Below are 13,768 nucleotides of genomic sequence, written 5' to 3'. Positions count from 1 at the left end.
CAATTCATTTAGGAGTTGCACCTTGGACTCAATCAGACAAACACAGTTTTCAAAAGTAATGGAAGCTCTTCATCATAAAAATCTAATACAGTCTTGGAGTATGTGCCCAAGAATGGTATCAAAGCAAGGGTTCAATAAACTTGACTGACCTAAACCTGTCACTGTGTTGTAACATTCACCATCCTAAAGTGGAGGGAAAAATGATCCTCACCTACAAGAATTTTAGAAGTTTAATGAGAAATTAAAATAAAAAAAGAAGTCAATTTTCTTTAATGTTGTACAAAAAGTATGAGTAGAACCAAAAGTAAATAAACATTATCACATTTGTTTACACCACCATCTAGTTCTTCATATTAATTTTACTATTCAAACAAAAGAAAGTAGGTGGCAATTTAGGGATCGCAAAAGAGATAAAACCAAAAAAACTTTTCTACCACATTTATTCTACACTGTATATAGCTGTGCTCACAGAGACAAGCGGCTTCTTTTACTTCTCCACTGCTCAGGAATTCAGTTGTACATAAAATTGAACCTGCTCAACAGCTGAGGGAGACTAGAAATGATGGGTCCATATCCTGGTGCATTGTCATACAATTCAAACAATGGTGCAGCTACCAGCTTGTAATTTTTAGGGACTGCAAACAAGGCTTTTTCTTGAAGCTGAACCAGAAACAACTTCTTATGTTCCTTAGGCTTTGTAATATGTGCAGGAATATATGGATACTGAGGAGGTTCAAAATTTGGTCTCCACCAGTTACCAATGCAGTCATCAATGACCCAGTCTTGCAAAACTCCATCCTGACGACCCAGTATCTCTGTCATTAAGCGTTTTAGTCCTTCAACTTCATCTTCTCCTGGGTTAAGTTCACCACCAGGTAGTTTGAAGACAGTTGTTCCCAGCTGTAGCAGTAACACATGGGGTAGCCGGTGCTCATGTACAATCAGAACCCCTTCTACAGTCCTCCTCATTCCAATTTTATCAAATTCTTCCCTCATGCGCTGAAATCTGGCTGCCACAGAGCTGTCCTCATAGAGGGGCTCTTTTGTACCAAAAGTATAATTGGTAAGAGGGTACAGATTGATGGTGCGCTCCAGGGTGAGGGGCTTGGTCTGCTGGATGTACTTGTTGCCCAACTGAGTGACCCCCCGTGGCCAGCCGGTCTGCGAGCGATTGGGCGGTACCATAGACATGCTGGCAAGCTCCGGCGCTGGCAGCGAGCAGAAAGTGGGAGGCAGGGGAGACTTTCCCAGTGCGGAAAGCGGTTATCTGCAACCCCCTCAGCGGCTACCGCCCGCCATTAACAGAGCACTGAGTTTCTAAAGAACTTCCTTTGTTAGTAACATTCAACCTTCATATGTGTGGTCATGACTCATTGCTATGAGAAATGTGTCCCATGTTTCTCCACTGGGAGAAAACCCTTGGAACCTTGTTCTCGTTTTCTTCCAGACTACTCAAGTACCTTTTCCCCTTTGCTGATTTTGTGGTGTATTCTTTTACTGTAATAAGCCTTAATCATGAGTATGACTGTATAATGAATGCTGTGACTCCTAGCAAATCACTGAACCTGGAGGTGGTCTTGGGGACACTCCAACACAGACTATAAAACAACTACACTTATAATTATAACATGTAAAAAATATAAAACTGAAGAACTCTCCAGGAAAAAGGGAAATGTAAAAAGCGACCAATGATAGTTGAAAAAAAGAATAATATTAACTTTTAATAATATTAAATTTTAAAAGTTAGTATTTTAAAATTAATTTTTAATAAACAAAATTAAAAACTAAAATTGCACTTGGTTTAAAAACAGAGAAGACACAGCTGAGATGAAATTTATGAACTGAATGACAGACTAATTGATTTTAAAACTATTTTTATCTCAATATCTTTAAAATTGTATACATTTTATTTTGCATCAATGTGATAAGAAAACATTTTGTCTTAGTTTATTTTTCTTAAACTCAATGATGTCTTAGATTTGATGAAGTTCAGTAAGTCAGAAGAAATTATCTATTAAACATAATGGCAAAAATCGCAATTACTTTTGCACCAAACTAATAGACTAGAGCACAAAGGGACAAAACAAAATGAAAAATAAAGAAGGAAAGTAACTAACCTATAATTTTATTTTATTTTATTTTATTTTATTTTTTTTAATGGAGTCTTGCTCTGTCACCCAGGCTGGAGTGCAGTGGCTTGATCTCGGCTCATGGCAACCTCTGTCTCCTGGGTTCAAGCGATTCTCCTGCCTCTGCCTCCCAAGTAGCTGAGACTACAGGCATGTGCCACCACGCCTGGCTAATTTTTTTGTATGTTTAGTAGAGACAGTGTTTCACTGTGTTAGCCAGGATGGTCTCAATCTCCTGACCTCGCGATTCCTCCGCCTCAGTCGCCCAAAGTGCTGGGATTACAGGCGTGAGCCACTGCGCCCAGCCGAGATTTTGTTTTTGTTTTTTTTTTTAATGAGAAGAACCAAAAAAGAAAATAGAACAGAGCAGGGGCAATACTAGAATTGATATGGTTGGAAATTTTCCAGAAATTATGAAAAATACTGTATGAGTTATCCATTATTGCATAACAAAACATAGTGACTAAAACAGTGAACATTTACTATTTTACAAAGATAAGATCAGGAAGCCAGAAGTGACTTAGCTGGGTGGTTTTAGCTCAGAGCCCGTTATGAGGTTTCAGGCAAGATAGTGGCTGGGGCTGCAGTCATCTGAAGCATGACTGGGCTGCGGGATCTGCTTCCTAGGTCACTCGCATGGCTGTTGACAGGGGGTTTCAATTCATCATCACATGGCCTTTCAGGGGGGCTGCTCACAACATGGCAACCAACTTATCCAGAGAAAATGATCCAAGAGAGCAGGAGTAAGATCAACAGAGGAGCCAAGACCTAATCTCAGAAGTGATTCTGCCATATTCTATTGATTGCCCAACCAGCCCTTGCAAATGTCAGAGGCAAGTGCCTAAAGGTGTGAACTCCAAGAGGCAGGGATCACTGGGAACCATTTGGAGGCTGTCTGTCACAGACACCAAGTCACAGATTTACAAAACCCAACAAATCTCAGCATAACCGAATCTAAGAATATTGGGGACTTGAACAACATGATTAACAAAATTGATCTCATATATATATATATATATATATATATATATATATATATATATATATATAATTGTATTCAACAAATAAATATCATAGTGCATATGATTCCATTTACATAATGTTCGAACACAGCAAAATTCTTATTTATAAATGCATGTATGAGTGGTAAAACTACCAAGAAAAGTCAGACAGGGATTATGATAAAAGTTAGGACAGTGGTCACTCCTGGTGAAATGGTGGGGGAGTAAATGGTTGTCTGGAAGGGACAAATAAGAGCAAGTTCTTCTGGGGTGCTGTTGACATTTATTTGTTGACCTTGTTAGTAGTTTCAGATCTTTAAACTTATTTGTCAGGTTGAAAATTTCTTTTATGCATTTAAATATATTACACACATATATATTACAGTTTACATTAAAGAAGACAAGGAAAGATTGAGGCTAAGAAAATATAAATGACTTACAAAGATCAATGGCATTAACTTATTGAACTAGGACCATAACCTACGCATTCTAATTCCCAAACTCTTTCCTGTGCTTTTCCCTAAAGTGAAATCGTTAAATTGTTCCCCCTAAAATCAAACTTTTTCTAGCAATCCGTGTCAGTTATTTTGCACAAAGTAGTCAAGTGGAAAACATGGTTAACTTCCCCTTGTTTTGCTTGAAGCAATTATTGAAATTCCTAGTACAACTAAAGCAATTCCCTCTAGACACCAAGGAGAGGACCGTGTGAAGGCAATTACCTGGTCTTTAATACTGGACTGTCATCCCTCTCATGTATTCATGCCAACTTCCTTCTATTTCCCAGACCTATCTACACTCACAAGGCCCAAGTCCGAAAATAAAACAAGATCAAACCAAATTAAAACAAGATCAAATATTCTACCCAATTGAAATACTGATTAAAGTTAGTTTTTTAACTATAAATTAATTCCTAACTTAAAGACATACAAACAGTTAAGATAATCTGGCAGCACAAAAATCAGACTGAGGGGCAGAAAATTAATAGAGCAGAAGGTGATAATTTTCTATCTTTCTATAAAGCATAACACTACAATGAAATGAAGCAGGCTGTGTGAATAAAGCTGTTGGTCTAATTATACTGAATAATTTTTGTCTTTAGTATATATAATATTAAAAATGGCTATATACGGAATTCTGTCTGAGAATTATCATATGGTTAAATTCAAATCCTGGCTCTCTTCCTTTGTCTTTGTAGATGATTCTTTCTTTTATTATAACTAGAGTTTTAAATGTTCTTTTATTAGGTCATTTGAATAAAAACAATCATTGTAGAAGTATAATTAATAATTAGTAATCTTATGTCACCTTAAGGTAATCATGCACGGATGGCAAATCTGGAGACTGAGGCCACAACTCCTCTCCTTCCATACACAGGACAGATGTCACTGGTCTATCACATCTCATTGCTCTGAACCAGAGCTGTCCCAAGAATCCTTCTTAACCACCATCCATCTATCAGAGTGAGCACGGGAGTGGAAACCCACTAAATGACTATTCAAACCATTTCTTAAAGAATATGCAATGCATAATAATGTGTTGAGATACAGAATGCTACTTTACTAAAATACTACAGTATAAGAATGTAGAGAATAAAGCAGAAGCTTTGGAAACTTAAAGTCCTGGGTATGAATCATGGCTCTGTCATTAGCAAACCTCACCTCCTCTTTAAAAGAGGAAGGATTATTGTTACCTCAGTGAGTTTTTGTAAAAAAAAAAAAAAAAAAACTTTTAAAGTTTGGATACATAGTAAGGGTTCATTAGTGATGACTATTACTCTTATCATTGTGGAAAGGGCAGAAGTTTTGAATCAGACAGACCTAACTTCAGTTCCTGGCTCTCTTCCTTTGTTGTGATTTTAAATAAGTTATTCGCTCACTCCTAGTCTGTTTCCTCAAAGGCAAAATAAAGACAATAATAACTGCCTTCACTGTTGTTTTGTAAGAATCAGTGCTAATGTAGAAAAATTTCCTAGACATTTGTCAAACCTTGTCCAATGATAGCTCTTATGTTTCTTTTTAATATTGCTGTCATTATTCTTCCTTCTCTTCCTACTACATATATATAACATATGTATAACATGTATAACATATATAACTATATATATGTGAATTGAGAAAATATGTGCCAAATGATTGAAATGGGAAGAGAATAGAACCTGGAGACTTTTCAATATCTACAATCTATATTTCCATATTGTTTGAAATTTCTATTGTGGGGGGGAGGGATAGCATTAGGAGATACACCTAATGTAAATGACAAGTTAATGGGTGCAGCACATCAACATGGCACATGTATACATATGTAACAAACCTGCACGTTGTGCACATGTACCCTAGAACTTACAGTATAATAATAGTAATGATAATAAAATGCTGATAAAAAAAGAAAGAAATTTCTGGCTCTTGGTTTATAGCTAAAATTAAATGCAGTATTATTTACTATGTATAAAGAATTTTTCAAATATTGATTCAATCATAATAAAATAAAGCTCCAATTGACGGGCTACAGGTATAATCTTGTAACATCATTTTATAGTTTTCATGTTACATTTTTTCTCTCTCTAGGAATCTGAATTATACGCATGCTATCTGCTAGGTATTGTTGGCAGCCATTTCTGTCATGTAGATTGAGAAGCAAAAGAAAGAAAAATTTACCAGATGAGAATTAGAGAAGATAGAAGCCTTTAAGTCACCCAGCGGCAAGATAGCACTCTCCCTGGGATCCATGAGTCACTCTTATATCCCTTTAATACATTCCCCCTTTTGGTTAATCTAGTTTGAACTGGGATTATCTTATCTGAAATAAAAAGAACCTTAATTAACATAAGAATGGAAAAAGTTTCCAATATGCTCAAAATAGGTTTATCTCCAGTTTGCAAAAATTTTCTGAAAAGTTACTCAATCCAGCTAGTCTTCTCTTTTTTTAAGCTGAAACCGTTACAAATTCTATAGCACAGTTTGATGCTATTACTTAGCTACCTCTTTACAAATTACCTTGCCTAGAAGTTCCTATTAAAAAGTGTTTTCAGAAAAAAAATAACACTTTTAGGAAAGTAAATACATAAAGTAAATCCTTCAATGGAAATTTTTATATAGGTTACCAAAAAAATTCTATTAAATGTTTCCCTTCCCTCCAAAGACAGAGTCTACCTTTCTAATTTTGAACATGGTTTGAGGATATGACTTGCTTTGGCAAAATGGAATATTAACAAACGTGCTGTAAAAGACATGAAAAGAACTTGGATATAGAGGCTTGATTTCTTGCTGCATGTGATACCCTGAGCCCACCATGTAAAAGAACCCAAGCCAGTTGGAGAGTGCCAGGCCACATGAAAGAGAATCAGGAAGCCAGGTCCAAAGCCTGACAACTACTCGTCTGTGAGTAGTGTTGCCCTAAACTAACCAGCTGCCAGTCCCAGCTGACCTGCCTGCTGGCCACGAATGCACAAGAGAACCCAGAGATTAGCCAAGCTGGTCCACAGAATTGTTAGATAAATTAAATGATTGTGCTTTTGAGGTACTAAGTGTTAAGGTGATTTTTTAAAATAAAGAAATAAATAAGCAACTCAGAGATTTAAGTTGTTTCCCTTAATTTGACCAAACAGAAAACAAACGAAATTTACTCCACAAAAAAACAAATTCTGGAAGATAAACTAAGATTTATGCAAATTCAACTCAATCTCTTACAATTTATAGTCATCTTTTTCTTGCCTGCACTGCTCCCCTCAACAGACCCATACAAGTGAGTTTCTCTCTACTTCCCTTGTCAATATGAGACTTCCACCCAAGTTTCTACTCAGCACTCAAGAATCAGCTTCTGGAAGCCTTCTGAAACACCACGCAACAAATAAATAAATTGTGCCATATTTTGTGCTAGCCATGTGCAGTATACATATCTCTCTTATAGTTTTAATATAATTATGTATCTATACTTACTCTTTCACTCCCCACCTCCACTGGGATGTGATCTTCTCAAGTCCAGGACTCTATCTGATTAATCCAGACACAGAATAATGTCTAGCAGTAGAAAGCAATTAAAATAAATACTTTAGTGCTCACAGTACTTTATTGAATTAAAATTAATATGCAACAAAATGCATAAATCTTAAGTGTAGACTTCACTGAATTTTGACAAACATAATACACCCATTTTATTATCACTCAAATCAAGATATAGAACATTTCCACCACCCCAGAAAGTTCATTCCTGCTTCCTTCTGCTCAGTGTTCCCCCCATAGCCTCAACTCCATCCCATCATGTAAAGGCAACTTGTATTCTCATTTTTATCAGCAAAGATGAGCTTTATCTATTCTTTTACTTCACATAAATGAAATCATTAAGAGTATATTATTTTGTGTCTGGCTTCTTTCTCACAATAAAATGTCTTAAAGATGTATTCCTGTTGTTGCATGTATCTGTTGTCTGTTGCTTTTGATTGTTTCAAGATACTTCTTTGTATAAATAGACCACAATTTTAACTATTTTCATGACGATGAACATTTGTATTATTTCCATTTTGGAACTAATCATTTATAAAATCTACTCTGAACATACATCTTTATGTGGACCTAAGCTTTCATTTACCTTGGGTGTGTTTCTAGGAGTGGAATTGCTAAGCAACAGAATAGCCGTGTGTTTTACTGTATTAGAAACTGCCAGTCTCTGAAAGTGGCTGTAAGATTTACATTCCCATTTGTATAGCAATTCTGGTGGGTAGTTAGTGATATCTCGTGGTTTCAATATGTACTTGTAGAATAAGCTTGAGCTCCTCTATAATAAATACTCAGCAAATGCTTGATGAAAATGATGTTAAAATAATATCTTGATGTATCATAACAAAGTTTAACAAGACAACTTTCTTGTTAATCAGTTAGTTATATACATGCAAATGGACCAGAATAATTTATTTTTAGTGTTCCTGCTATAAGGTGTTCAATATGTGCTAATTTTTGTTTTTAACCTATTATTCATAATTATGATTAAAATTCTATTATCAAGCATTTTCAAAGTTGTAGATCAGTATCACAAACATAGCATTTTATTAAGTATCAAGAGATTTAATTACAGAGGGAGTATACTATAAAGGAGACATGCCTATCTCTTTTATGTAAGGGAAAAGACTACAGTTTATATAAGTTGTGAGTTGCCAAAATTTACAGTTAATTAATGCTTAAACTGGCTCTTTATGAAACATTCTCTAATATGAAGTCCTCTATTTTCACTGCTAGGTCAAGTTTCTCCTTCTAGTGACTCATATTATGTTTCAACTTTAATCCAAATAAAAAATATATTAAGTATTAAAATGCTAAGAAGAGAAAGTGAGCTCGTTGTTATAGATTTCCATAATAACATACACAAGTTTCTTCCTGGGACATTACCTAGAGACCAAGGGATGAACGAGTTGATAGTCATAAACCCTTTAGTTACCAGTATCCTGTAAAATCACAAATAGACACAACAGAAACGTTGCATAAATTGAATTACATAATTGGTTATACCCTATGAAAAGTATGAGGTGAATACATTTTAAAAATATATTATAAATTAATTGCAGTAATTGAGCTCAGGTATTATAGGCCCCACAAGAAGATTAACTTAAAAATTTGTTATAAAGATTTACTATAACCATCAAAATTCTCTGCATTTATCTCCTTAGGTAGGTTCAGTCTACAACCAATAGGAAAAATGTCAATTATTTTAGAATTATACATAGTTTCAAGTGGAGGCTATTTTCACTGAATATTCAGATTAAAGTATGCTTCAGATTAAAACACATTTGCAAATGTTAGGTATAATTAAGTAACTAATTAGAATGCTTTTAAACTCCTTTTCATTAATACACTTATTTAACAGTACATATCATTTGCCTACATATTAAAAGGCACTGACTGCAAGGGCTGAAAATGGATGGATGATATTCCCTCCATCTTGATGCTTATATTGTTCATCAGCATGCCTATATCCTCCGCTAAACTGTGACCTCTTGAAAAACAGGGTGTCTCCATGGAATACTATGCAGCCATAAAAAAAAGATGAGTTCATGTCCTTTGTAAGGACACGGATGAAGCTGGAAACCATCATCCTAAGCAAACTAACGTAGGAACAGAAAACCAAACACCACATATTTTCTTTCGTAAGTGGGAGATGAACAATGAGAACACATGGACACAGGGAGCGGAGCATCACACACTAGGGCCTGTTGTGCAGGTGGGGGAATAGGGGAGGGAGAGTATCGGGACAAATATCTAATGCATGCAAGGCTTAAAACCTAGATGAAGGGTCGATGGGTGCAGCAAACCACCATGACACATGTATATGTATGTAACAAACCTGCACGTGTTCTGCACATGTATCCTGGAACTTAAAGTAAAATTAAAAAAAAAAGAAAAAGAAAATAAAAGTATTACCCAACATAATCAATTTGGAGAAGTAAAGAAAAAGTGAATTTGTAAATTTCTTTATATAATTCTGATTTCTCCCTGTATTTACAGAAAACCCATGAGAAAAGTTATTATACATTCCATTATATTTTAAAAGTTAAAAATAAGAAAATCAGGTTGTCTCAATTTTTATATCTCTGATGCTCAATAGATAGGTTTTCAAAAGCAATAGAGCTTTGATATTAGAGTTTCAGCTTTGCTGTTTATTCATTGTGTAACTTTGGGCAAATTACTTAATTCCCTTAAGTTTTAATTTTTATATCTGCATATTGAGGGTAATAATAAAATCTGAGAAGGTATTAAGTGAAATAACATATGTAATGTGTCTGGTCTTCAACATAATTGATTATTATGTTTACTGAATCATTTAATACTAAATAAATGCATCCATAAATCAACAAATAAACACAAGAATAATATGTAGCAATACATAATAAATGTCATAGGAGTAACAGAAGCAATGTTTGGAAACTTATTGGCCTCCAAATTAAACTGTAGGTATTAGAGAGCCAGTGTGAGACCTACCTGAGCCTATTTCAAAAATGTAATTCACCTTTTTAGAAATATTACTTTGACACAATATATAAAATAGATGATGTCATCCTGTAGAAAGAGAGGCTGGTACTTTTTAAAACCGTCATGAAAGACAGGAAAAGACAGAGGATCCATTCCAGATTGAAAGACACTAAAGAGGCATAGCAGCCAAATAAAATAGAGTCAGTACTCCATTTCATTTGCAATACAATACTTCTATATCCATGCATTCTGTATCTGCAGATTCAACCAACCACGGATTGAAAATATTCTAAAAAAAATAAAAATAAAGAATAACAATACAACAGTAAAAGTAATACATTTTTAAATGCAGTATAACAACTACTTACACAGCATTTACATTGTAGCGGGTATTATAAGTAATCTAAAGATGATTTAAAGTATGTGGAAGAATGCACACAGGTTATACGCAAGTAATACAGCATGTTTTATAAGAAGCTTGAGCATTCATGATTTTAGTATCTGCAGGGGTCCTGGAACCAGTCCCCTGTGGATACCAAGGAACAGAAGAACTGATCTTATATTGGATCCTAGATCAGAAAGGAAAAGGGAACATTTTTGAGACAGTTGGCAAAATCTAAACAAAGTCTGTGGATTGCATGGTAGTGTTATATCAATGTTGATTTCCTGATTTGGGGGTTGAATGATGATTATATCACACTGGAATACTTGAGAGTGATGGGACATCATGTTTGCAACCTGCTCTCAGATGGTTCAGGAAAAGATTGATGATAATTGGTATATAAAAAGAGAGTGAGAGGGAGTGCACAAATACAGTAAAATGTAAAATGTTATCAAACTAGAAAATCCTGATGAAGCAGATACTGATTGTAGTGTTCTTGCAACTTTCTCATAAATATTAAACTACTTCAAAGGATAGGCATACTTCATTTTATTGTGCTTCGCAGACATCATGTATAAATTGAAGATGTGTTGAGCAAGTCTATGGGCACTGTTTTTCCAACAGTATGTGCTAACTTTGTGTCTCTGTGTCACATTTTGGTAATTCTCTCAATATTTCAAACTTTCATTGTTATATTTGTGATGGTAATCATGATAAGCAATCTTTGATGTAACCTAATTTAATTATTTTAGGCTGCCACAAACTATGCCCATATAAGATGGCGAACTTAATAGCTAAATGTGTGTGTTCTGACTGTTCCACCAAACTGCCATTTCCCATCTCTCTCCCTTTCCTTGCGCCTCCCTATTCCCTGAGATGCAACAATATTGGTGAATTAATAACCCTGTGATGGCCTCTACATATTCAAGTGAATGCAAAGTCACATGTCTCTCACTTAAAATCAAAAGCTAGAAATGATTAAGCTCTGTAAGGAAGGCATATCAAAAGCCAAGAAAGGAGGAAAGCTAGGCGTCTTGCATCAGTTTGCCAAGTTCTGAATGCAAAAGAAAAATTATGGAAGGAAATTAAAAGTGTCACTCTAATGAACACACAATGATAAGAAAGCAAAACAGACTTACTCCTGATATGAAAAAAGTTTCAGTGGTCTGAATATATCAAACCAGTCACAGTATTCCCTTAAACCAAAGTCTAATACAGATTAAAGCCCTAACTCTCCACAATGCTATGAAGGCTGAGAGAGGTGAGGAAGCTGCAGAAGAAAAGTTTGAAGCTAACAGAATTTGGTTCATGTGGTTTAAGGGAAAAAAGCCATCTCCATACCACAAAAAATGCAAGGTGTAGCTGCAACTGCTGATGTAGAAGCTGTGTCATGTTATCCAGAAGATCTAGCTGAGATCACTGATTAAATTGGCCACACTAAACAACAGATTTTCAGTGACGACAAAACAGTCTTCTACTGGAAGAAGATGTCATCTAGGACTTTCATAGATAAAGAGCAGAAATCAATGCCTGGCTTCAAAGTTTCAAAGAACAGGCTGACTCTCTTGTTAAGGGCTAATGCTGCTGGTAACTTTATGTTGAGACCAGTGCTCATTCACCACTCCAAAATTCCTAGGGCCCTTAAGAATGATGTTAAATCTACTATGCCTGTGATCTACAAATGGAACAACAAAGCCTGGATGACAGCACATCTATTTACAGCATGGTTTCCTGAATATTTGAAGCTTACGTTGAGACCTACTGATCAGAAAAAAAAAAAAAAAAAAAAAAAAAAAAAGATCTCTTTCAAAATATTACTGCTCATTGACAATGCACCTGGTCGCTTAAGAGCTCTGATAGAGCTATACAAGGAGATGAATATTGTTTTCACATCTGCTAACACAGCAGTCATTCTGCAGTCCACGCGTAGATCAAGGCGTAATTTCAACATTCAAGTCTCATTATTTAAGAAATACATTTATAAGACTATAGCTGCCATAGATAGTGATTCCTCTGATGGATCTAAGCAAAGTAAATTGGAAATCTTCTGGAAAGGATTCACCATTCTGAATGCTAATCAGAACATGAGAGGTCAAAATATCAACATAATAGGAATTTGAAAGAAGTTGATCACAGCCCTCACAGATGACTAAGAAATTCAAGACTCAGTGGAGGAAATAACAGCAGATGGGGTGGAATTAATAAAAGAACTAGAATTAGAAGCGGATCCTGAAGATGTGACTGAATTGCTGCAATCTCATGATAACATTTGAACAGATAAGGAGTTGCTTCTTCTAGATGAGAAAATAATAATAATAATAATAATAATAATGGTTAATTGAGATGGAAACTACTCCTGGTGAAGATGCTGTGGATATTGTTGAAATGACAACAAAAGGTTAAGAATATGATACAAATTTAGTTGATAAAGCAGCAGCAGGGTGTGAAAGGATTGTCTCCAATTTTGAAAGAAGTTCTAATATGAAGTAAAATGCCATCAAACAGCATTGCATGCTACAGAAAAATCTTTTGTGGAAGGAAAAGTCAGTTGATGAGGAGAACTCCATTGTTATCTTATTTTAAGAAATTGCCACATTCCCCCAACCTTCAGCAACAGCTGCCCTGGTCAGTCCCCAGCCATGAACACTAAGGCTGCTCTCTACCAGCAAAAAGATTATGACTTGCAGAAGGCTCAGTGAATGGTACCATTTTTTATCAACAGTTTTTGTTTTTTGTTTTGTTTTGTTTTGTTTTGTTTTGTTTTGTTTTGTGAAGGAGTCTCGTTCTGTCCCCCAGGGTGGAGTGCGGTGGCGCGATCTCTGCTCACTACAACCTCCACCTCCCAGGTTCAAGTGATTCTCCTGCCGCAGCCTCCCGAGTAGCTGGGACTGCAGGCGCATGCCACCATACTCAGCTAATTTTTTGTATTTTTAGTAGAGACGGGGTCAACCAAGTATTTTTTAACTAAGATAGGTACATTGGTTTTTTTAGACATAATGCCATTGCACACTTACTAGACTATAGTATAGTGTAAACATAACTTTGATATGTACTGGAACTAAAAAATTCATGTGACTCACTTTTTTGCCATGTTTTCTTTATTGTGGTGGTCTGGAACTGAACTTGAAGTATCTCTGAGGTATGCTTGCATTTTTTTTTTTTTAATTTCTAACAAGTGCATCAGTAGGTTCAACCTGACATTTATACATCAATTTCAGAACTTGTACTCAATGAAACCAGTGACTTCCTCCCATTACAGAAAAATATGGACAACATTGCTCAAACAAGTGCTCTGCTGGA

The 13,768-nt window shown here is 35.4% G+C and overlaps 1 pseudogene across 1 annotated transcript; it reads right to left on the bottom strand.

Annotated features, from left to right (window-relative positions):
* Nucleotides 1–423: 423 nt before the first annotated feature.
* On the bottom strand, nucleotides 424–1,303 carry LOC104677410 (annotated as a pseudogene). Its single transcript, XR_750043.2, has one exon. The product of XR_750043.2 is annotated as a cleavage and polyadenylation specificity factor subunit 5 pseudogene (transcript).
* Between the last annotated feature and the right edge of the window lie 12,465 nt (nucleotides 1,304–13,768).

The sequence above is a fragment of the Rhinopithecus roxellana genome, chromosome 9 (assembly GCF_007565055.1).
Source record: "Rhinopithecus roxellana isolate Shanxi Qingling chromosome 9, ASM756505v1, whole genome shotgun sequence".
Lineage (NCBI taxonomy): Eukaryota > Metazoa > Chordata > Mammalia > Primates > Cercopithecidae > Rhinopithecus > Rhinopithecus roxellana.
This window is presented reverse-complemented; position numbering and strand designations above follow the sequence as displayed.